This window comes from Nannospalax galili, unplaced genomic scaffold, assembly GCF_000622305.1.
Source record: "Nannospalax galili isolate Female #2095 unplaced genomic scaffold, S.galili_v1.0 scaffold441, whole genome shotgun sequence".
Taxonomy (NCBI): domain Eukaryota; kingdom Metazoa; phylum Chordata; class Mammalia; order Rodentia; family Spalacidae; genus Nannospalax; species Nannospalax galili.
The window spans coordinates 2,502,836-2,513,033 of record NW_008348089.1 but is presented as its reverse complement, the minus strand read 5'-3'; the positions used below and the strand labels follow the sequence as shown (position 1 = coordinate 2,513,033).

The window sequence follows — 10,198 nt, the reverse complement described above, 5'->3', positions numbered from 1 at the left end:
CTGAAGAGGTATATTTTCCTCGTGAAATATCTAAAAAGAATATGATGGAGAGTAAGAGTGTGCTGGTAAATTTGCACAACTCCACAGGGAATGAATAATAGCAAATACAATACTGATGTTGTGTACTCACTGTTACAGTGTGTCAGTCTCAAAGCCAGTCAACAACAGAGCCATCCCATCATGAACCAGCTGGGCTGCCTTCCAAGTCCTTGCCCTTAGTGACTGCACTGGCTTGCCTGAGAACCAATAGATCACAGGTGTGTGGGGAAAAGAGAGATCAATTTGCATTTGCTGAACTGTTTCTTGGGATCATCCAGCATCTGTAAAGTGCAGATCCAAAGTCTTTCTCTGAAACAGGTTTTCCTTTCCACCATTTCACCCTAGAAACTGATTTTACATGTTTCCATAGCAAACATACAAGCATGCTTTTTTGGAAACACACTTTCAGAACAGTTTGTGATATACAGAGGAAGCTGATTCGAATAAAGGCAGTCAGGATATCCTGGTTTCTGCCAACACAGCAGGATCTGCTGTCCGGTGTCTGCTGTGAAGAGAATTTTCTAGTGAAAGAGAACCTAAGGAAGCAGATGAAATTTCAACCCTTAGTAAACAAACTTAGACAAACCACCCAAGCACACAGCTTATATAAGAAAAGAAGGGGCTTGGCCTGTAGTTCAGTGGTGGAATGCTTGCAGCCTTGGGTTTAATCCCAAACCCTACAAAAATATCTAAATAAAAATTAAATTTAAAAGATAGAAAGAAAAGCAAAGAAAATGAAAACGAGAACATTAGAAAAGAGAAAAGAAGGAATTTTCATGCTCACAAAGTAACAAAAATGTGTAGAAAACAACGAACAAACTTATCTAAGAAATATTTTTCTGGTCTCCAAGACAGTTTTGCTTTATGGGTTCTTCGATTGTTATAAGCTTGGGCCGTACAGAGACTTAGCTGCTTCTAAAATGTGGGGACCCAGTCCATACAGCCTACAAATGGCTTGTTTTCCAGCACAGCTAACATTTAACTAATGGACAGTTTAAATAACCTCATGGGAAGCTTCAGGCTTCAATTTTAGTTCCTACCAAAATGTGAAGATCGAAATGGCTAAAGTCCTTTGTGGACACTAACTGCTAGATAATGTGTGAGTGTAATTTTGAACACTTAAATGTTCCCTAAATTAGCACAAGGCCCATGACCCCAGTGAAAAGCATCACTTGACAGTGGTGAGACCACAGGGCCCTTTTGTTAAATGACTTGCGAGGGTGAATTTGTGCATTTGGCTATTCCTTTCCTTCTACCAAACCTCTTTGCTGCTTCTCCCAGTTCTATGCCCTTCAAAGAAGACAACCTGCCTCAGTAAAATGATGCTGTTTAATCAGAGAAAGGAGAGGTTCCATTCCTTCTCCTTAGGCCTTGGACCTCTCTGAGACTGACAGTGCCTGACTCAGCCTCTCGGGGTGAGTTGCCCAAATCTCCCAATGCCCAGCCCTCTGCTTTGGGTTCATCTCTGGTCCCTCTCACTGCTCCTGGGCTCAGGCTTCGTTGCTGGCTAGTACCGCCCCCCCCCATTCTGTTCCCATCCCCTCTCCTTGGGCCTTGAACCTATCTCTCTGACACTGCTGGAGAATGTCTGATTCAGTCTCCAGGCTGAGTTGCCCAAATCCTGCCCTCTGGGCCCATCCACTTGCTTTGGGATCATCTCTGGCCCCTCTCACTGCTCCAGGGCTCAGGCATCCCTGCTGGGCAGTAGGGCCTGCCCATTCTATCTCATCCCAGCTCCTTGGGCCTTGGCTCCAACCTGCTAAGACTGTAGGAGTACCCTTAACTAGCCAGAGCTCCTTCATTCTCCTAGAGAACTCCTGAGCAGGCTGCCTGGATCCACCTGGTCTGTCCAATATAAAATCAAAGAAAAGAACCTGAAGCCCAGACCAACTAATTTTTCACACCTGATCAGAAAGCAACCAAGAAACATCAATAATACAAAGAGAATCAAATCTCAGCTCAACAAAGGCAGGCTTGAGTTTCATACCAGAATTATAAGTGACAAAAAAAATCCACATGCCCAAACCACAACAACAAAATATAATATGAAAACTAAAATAATATGTCCCCACCAAACACGACCAGTTCTGTAGAAGAGTTCTACAATGAAAGCTTCCTAGGGGAAACCCAAGACACAGAATTTAAAAGAATTGAGAAACTCATTAAGGCAATTTGAAATAACAAGAGAAAGCCTCACCAACAGAATGAGTGAAATGGAAAATAGAATATCAAGACTGAATGATAAAGTTGAAGAACAGGACTGCTCAAGCAAAGAATATGAAAAATTAAAGACACAGGAATGGAATATGCAGAAAATGTGGGGTACCATGGCAAAACCAAATTTATACATTATAGGAATAGAGGAAGGAGAAGAGTATCAGATTAATGGCACTGACCAACTCTTCAAGAGGATTACAGAAGAGAATTTTCCTAAATTAAGGAAAGGCATACATATACAGATACAAGAAATGCACAGAATACCGACTAGACAGGATCAGAACAGAAATTCCCCACAGCACATCATAGTGAAAACACTAAATGCACAGAATAAAGAGAGAATACTGAAAGCTGCAAGAGAAAAACAAGTCACATACAAAGGAAAACCCACCAGAATTACAGCTGACTTTTCAATGCAAACTGTGAAAGCCAGAAGAGCCTGGACCAAAGTATTCTAAGTTCTAAATGACCATAGATGCCAACTCAGAATACTTTATCCAAAAAAACTGTCTGTCATAGTTTAAAGGGAAAGAAAAACCTTCCATGACACAAGCAGGCTGAAAGAATTCATGTCCACCAAACCAGGCCTTCAGAGAATACTTGAAGCATACACAGGAAAAGGAATGACTTACCCAAAGAGGCAAAAGAAGGAAAATAAGTGAAGGTATAAGTATGGAAATACAAAATAGGACAAAGAACACAAGCAGAAATGAAAAAGACAGTGACCAATACACATCTTTCAATAATAACTTTAAATATCAATGGCCTCAACTCCCCAGTCAAAAGACACAGGCTAGCTGAACGAATGAAGAAACAAAATCCTTCTATTTGTTATCTGCAAGAAGCTCATCTCATCTTAAAGGACAGGCACTTCCTTAGGGTGAAAGGGTGGAAAAAATATTCCAAGCAAATGATAGTAAGAAGCAAGAAAGTGCTGCAATCCTACTATCTGACAAAATAGACTTCTAATTAAAACTAATCAGAAAAGATAAAGAAGATCACTTCATTCTGCTCAAAGGAACAACTTACCAAGAAGATATTGCAATCATGAACATATATGCATGAAATTCTGGTGCACCCAATTTCATAAAAACAGTACTACAGGACTTTAAGACACAGATCACTCCAACTCAATTAATAGAAAGTGACTTCAATACACCAATATTGCCAATAAATAAATCCACTGGACAAAGAATAAACAGAGAGACATCTGAATTAAATGATATCGTACATCAAATGAACCTAACAGACATCTACCAAATAGTCCATCCAAGCACCAAAGAATACACTTACTATTCAGCATCCCATGGAAGTTTCTCTAAAATTGACCACAGACTGGGGCACAAAACAAATCTCAACAAATAAAAAAAATTGAAATAGTTTCATGCATTCTATAAGACAACAGTGCAAAAGCTTAAAATCAACAGCAAGAGAAGCTCTAGTAACTACATGAACTCATGGAGATTTAACAACACACTCCTGAATGGGTCAAAGGAGAAATAAGAAAGAAATAAAAGTATTCCTGGAACTAAATGAAAAGGACAATACAACACAACAAAACCTCTAAGAAGACACTTTAAAAGCAGTCCTAAGAGGGAAGTTTATAGCACTAAGTGCCTACATTAAAATGTCAGAAAGAGCACAAATAAATGACTTAACAAACAACTCAAGACTCTGGAAAGGTGCCGGGCGTTGTGGTGCATGCTTTTAATCCAAGCACTTGGGAGGCAGAGGCAGACAGAGCTCTGTGAGTTTGAGGCCAGTCTGGTCTACACAGAATATTCCAGGCCAGCTGGGCTTCACTGAGACCCTGTTTCAAAAAGACCAAAAAAGGCAAGAATGAAAACCCAAACTTAGCAGACGAGAAGAAATAACAAAAATCAGATCAGAAATTAATGAAACAGAAATGAAATATATAAAAACAATACAAAGAATAAAAAATCCATCCTTAAATTCATATGGAGGCACAAAAGACCCTGGGTAGCCAAAGCAACCCTGAGCACAAAGAGCAATGCTGGGGGGATTACTATACCAGATCTCAAAATATACTACAGAGCTATAGTCATAAAAACACCATGGTACTGTCTAAAAATAGATACATAGATCAATGGAACATCATTGAAACCCAAGTACAAGCAATTTCAGCCACCTGGTATTTCACAAAGTGCCAAAAACCCACACAGGAGGAAAGACAGCATCTTCAACAAATGGTGCTCCAAAACTGGATCTCCACCTGTAGAAGAATGAAACTAGATCCTTATCTATCACCCCACCCCAACATCAACTCCAAATGGATCAAAGCCCTCAATGTAAAACCTGAAACTCTGAAACTTAGAAAAAAACATAGGCAGTACCCAACAAGATATAGGTGCAGGAAAGGGCTTCCTAAATTGGACATCAGTCCCTCAGGAATTAAGGTCAACAATGTACAAATGGGGCCTCATTAAACTGAAAAAGCTTCTGGACTGCAAAAGAAACACCAAGGAAGTGAAGAGGAAACCCACAATGGGAGAAAATTTTCACCAGTGACACATCTGACAGGGGATCCTGAATACACAATTAACTCAAAAACAAAGGATCAAGAAAACAAACGACCCAATAAGAAGATGGGTGAAGGACTTGAACAGAGAGTTCTCAAAAGAAGAACTAAAATAGCTAAGAAACATTCTAAAAAGTGTTCAACAACCTTAGTAACTGGAGAAATGCAGATCAAAACCATTTTAAGATTTAGCCAGGCTTGGTGGCGCACACCTTTGCTCCCAGCACTCAGGAAGCAAAGGCAGGCAGATCTCTGTGAGTTAGAGGCCAGATTGGTCTACATAGTGAGTACCAGACCAGCTGGAGTTACAGGGATACCCTGTCTCAAGAAGACATTTATATACATACATATATATATATATATGTATATAATAAAGACTTTATCTTACTCCAGTCAGACTGGCTAAGATCAAGAGAATGATACCAAATGCTGGTACAGATGTAGAAAAAGGAGAACACTCATTCATTGCTGGTGGGATTGCAAACTTGTGAAACCACTATGGAAAGCAGTGTGGTGAACTCTTAAAAAGCTAAAAATGAACCTACCCTATGATCTGGTTATGTCATTCTTTGATATATATCCAAAGGACTGATCTTACTGCAGAAATACTTGTACATCCATGTTTGTTACTGCTCTTTTCACAATAGTTAAGAAATGGAAACAACTTAAATGTCCTTCAGTAGATGAATGGATAATGAAAAAGTGGCACGTTTACACAGTGGAGTTCTACTCAGCAGTAAAGAAAGACAAACTTGGTGTGAGTGTGTGTGTGTGTGTGTGTGTGTGTGTGTGTGTGTGTATAAGCTGCCACCGAAGCCTCGATGGTTTGCTGAACCGGTTAGTGCTGCCGGGCAAGACTCACAAAGCAGCCATGTCCTGCTACCTGCGCCCTCCCAACACGTCTCTATTTGTCAGGAACATGGCGGATGACACCAGGTCTGAAGACTTGCAGAGAGAATTTGGTAGTTATCATCCTATAGTTGATGTATATGTTCCACTTGATTTCTATACTCGATGTCTAAGAGGATTTGCTTATGTTCAATTTGAGGGTGTTCGTGATGCTGAAGATGCTTTACATAATTTGGACAGAAAATGGATTTATGGGTGACAAATAGAAAATACAGTTTGCGCAGGGGGATCGGAAGACACCAAATCAAATTAAAGCCATGGAAGGGAGGAAATGTGTACAGCTCTTCACGCTATGATGATTATGACACAGACATTTTAGAAGCTGGAGTTACAAAAGGAGGCGATCAAGGAGTCAGTTTTTTGATTACAACTATAGGAGATCTTATAGTCCCAGAAACAGTAGACCGACTAGAAGACCACAGCATAGCAGAAGCTATTCCGACAATGAGATTCAAACACCGAAATTGATCTTTTTCAAGATCTAAATCCAATTCAAGATCATGGTCTAAGTCCCAGCCCAAGAAAGAAATAAAGGCTAAATCATGTTATAGGTCTGCATCTCACACCAAAACTAGAGGCACCTCTAAAACAGATTCCAAAACACATTATAAGTCTGGCTCAAGATATGAAAAGGAATCAAGGAAAAAAGAACCACCTAGATCCAAATCTCAGTCAAGGTCACAGTCTAGGTCTAGGTCAAAATCTAGATCAAGGTCTTAGACTAGTCCTAAGTCCAGTGGCCACTATAGTGTAAATCATGATACTTTCTAGGCACGTAGCATTCATTTACTCATAGTTTGATATACTTAAATTATCAGGACTACAATGTTGCAATGATGCATTTAAAACAAAACAAAACAAAACACTTTGTTAGTTTCCCTGTACCAGGCAACGTTTATAATTAAAATGATAAGCTGTTGAGAAGCCACTCTTCTTTTTTTTGTTTTTGGTCTTTTTTGAGACAGGGTCTCCTTGTAGCCCCAGCTGTCCTGAAACTTACTATGTAGACCAGGCTGGCCTTGAACTCACAGAGATCCGCCTGCCTCTGCCTCCCAAGTGTTGGGATTAAAGGCGTGCGCCACCATGCCTGGCTGATTCTCATTTTTTATGCTTGAAGTATGTGGTGAAAAGATGTTGGTGACCATAATTTACAACACTGTCTTATTAAAAATAAATCCTCATACCCATATTTGGTAGAACTGTTAACCTAGAAATGTAGCTTGCTAATAAGATAGAGTGATACAAAACTGACGTTGTAGCCACATTACAACACTGACTGCTCAGACACATGTAGGTTCAGGGTAGACTTTTATAACTTGTCAAGATGTCTAAGCCCATGATAATTATAATGCAGTGTGGAATAGATCTGTTGTTAACTCCACTGTCTGGGGAAAACTGGGTTTCCAACTGGGTTAAGTAGCATTTCTAGGGAGATTTTGTGACTGAAACATGGAGCCTTCACTGCTCCCTGCCCCCCATGTTTTCTAAGATTTAGAAAACATCAGAAAAACTCCTTAGATTTTGAGCATGTCGATGATGGCAGAAATAATTTTAAGGGGAAAAGGATGTTCTTATGTAGTTAGTCTAAAATTTAAGGAGTATTGTTGATCATTGTTATATAGGTTCTTGGTATTTTTTTGTTTTTTACTGCTATTAAAAGCAAGTAAACTGAAAGTAGGTTTTGTTTGTTTATGCATATAGTTGTAAACAAAACTGAATTTTGATGCTTATAGCACTTGGCATGTGCATTTGTGTCAGTTTACCCTCCCTCTAACGAGGGAGGCTTGTTCTTTACACCTCAGTTTATTAGCGTGAGACGAGTTGAAAGATGACACTCCCATCCTAGGTGAGTCTGTGGTGCCATGAAATTTAAAGCAATTTTGGAAAAATGATTAGTTTTGAGCAAGAGCCACATTACTTTGTTTTCAATAATGTAGAACATGACTAAAAATAAGGAACTAATACCCTTAAATACTTATAATTTCTAGTATTTCTCTTAAAGAGAAATTGGGGGAGCCAATAAAGTGACTTGGAAGTCCAATGTCATTTCAGAATAAGAAGCTAGCATCTTTAAACAAATCTCAGACTGCTTGCTTACAGATGAGAATAAGAGATACTGTGGGAGAATGATTCCTTTTAGAGGGTTACCCCCCACCCCCATTTTCATTTTAGAAAGGTAGGCCTTGCCTGTAGAAAACAAAGATGGTTCTTAAGTACTGTTTGTGGAATGTGTTCAAAGGATTGATTCTAGAACCTTCGTATATTTGATAGTGTTTCTAACTTTCATTTCTTTACTATTTGCAGTTAATGTTCATGTTCTGCTATACAATCATTTTTATGCATGTTTATTTTTTTAGAATTTCCTGGATGTATAGTTTAAACAACAAAAACTCTGTGTAAAGTCTATGTAGCAGTAGTTTGCAGTTCTAGCAAAGAGGAAAGTTATGGGGTTAAACTTTGTATTTTCTTTCTTATAGAAGCTTCTAAAAAGGTATTTTTATATGTTCTTTTTAACAAATATTGTGTACAACCTTTAAAACATCGATGTTTGGATCAAAACAAGATCCAGCTTATTTTCCGCTTGCTGTAAATTAAGCAAACATGCTATAATAAAAACAAAATGAAGGAAAAAAAAAGACAAAATCACAAAATTTGCAAGTAAATGGATGGAACTAGAAACTATTATACTAAGTAAAGTAACAGACTCAGAAGAACAAGTGATATATATTCTCTCTCATTTGTGGGTCTTAGCACCAAATCTTTATATACAAGTGTACCAGTCACCATTCATCAAAGAAATTTCTTTTGCAACAGATAAGAGCCTAGTACAGAGTTCCACAATTGGTCACACACAGAGAATAAGTATCTGTGAGATGCCCAACCCTAAGTGATACATCAATAATGGAATACCAAAGGCTCACAGAAATTAGAACAAGGGGTAGAGAGAATACTAATACATCTTCCAACACTCTCCAGTGAAACTTCCTCATGCAATAGATGTTGATTAACCCAGAAAGCCACAACTGGCCAAGTGCAGAAATAAGAGACTGCAGAATACTTATCCCTGAATAGACACCTGTATCAAATCTCTGCCCCCCATGGCTCAGGGACCATTGTGGAAGGATTGTAAGAGCCAGAGGTGGTGGCTGGCACAAGGAAATAGAATTTTCCAGACAGCTGAGAAGTTACTCATATGAGCTCACAGCAATGCTGACAGTATACACTGAGACCCATGCAAGCTCAAGCCAGGCAAAATCTCAGCATAGAACTGGGGAAGAGGGTAAGAAGCCCCAACCTTAGCTGAGATACTATCGGCAACTGATAACTACTTGAGAGAGGGAGAGTCAGTTTTCTTTAAGTGTGTGAAGCTAGATAGGTTAACCAGGCTCCAGTGGATGGATGCACACTGAAGGACATGTGGGGACACAGACTTAACTCAGTAGACCTTAATATATATGATAGAGTCCCTGAAATCCGGTGGGTGGTGGGGGCAATGAGAGGGATGTAGATAGGAGAGAGGTTCCTAAGTCTGATCAAAATATGTATGAAATTAGCAAAAAATAGGGGCTGGAGAGATGGATCAGAGGTTAAGAACACTGACTGTTCTTACAGAAGACCCGGGTTCAAATCCTAGCACCCACATGGCAGCTAACAACTGTCTGTAACTCCAGTTCCAGGGGATCCGACACTGTCTTCTGTCCGCAGGCATTGCACAACATGGGTGCACTTACCTACATGCAAGGCAATACACGCATACACATAAAATAAAAATAATAAATAAAATATTAAAAAAAGAAATTAGCAAAAAAGAAGCAGAAGAAGAATAAAGAAAAAAAAGAAAAGAAAGGAGTTGTGCTGGATATCTTTAGTTGTCAATTTGATATACCTGGGTAGAGGCAGCCTCAATTGGGGAATTCTCTCCATTGGACTGACCTATGGCCATATCTGTGGGATATTTTCTTGATTTTTGAGTGATGTGGGAGGGCCAGCCCATTGTGGGTGGTGCCACACCTGGGCAGGTTGTTCTGTATTATATAAGAAAGCAGGCTGACCATGGGCCTGGAAACCAAGCCAGTAAGCAGCATTTCTCCATGGCCTGCACTTCAGCTCCTGCCTCCAGGTTCCTGCCCTGAGTTCCTACTTAGGGTGCCCTCAGTGATGAACTGTGGCCAAATAAACCTTTTCCTCCTCAAGCTGGTATTGGTCAGAGTGCTTTGTAACAGCAATTGAAAGCAAACTAGAACAGATGTTATTCAATTAACATTCATGCAGTCAATATATATTGGTCTCTGGGGCTAGAACTCTGAAGACATTTTTTTTCAGGCTGGAGAGATGGTTCAGTGGTAAGAGAACATACTGCTCTTGCAGAGGACCTGAGTTCAGGTTCCAGCACCCGCATCAGGTTGTTCACAATCATCTGTAATTCCAGCTCCAGGGGATCCAACATTCTCTTCTGGCCTCTTGAAGGCATTACACTCACCTACACAATCTCCC

The 10,198-nt window shown here is 39.7% G+C and overlaps 1 pseudogene; it reads left to right on the top strand.

Moving 5' to 3' along the window:
• The first annotated feature begins 5,666 nt into the window (after nt 1-5,666).
• Nucleotides 5,667-6,443, top strand: LOC103743400 (annotated as a pseudogene).
• Nucleotides 6,444-10,198: the final 3,755 nt, after the last annotated feature.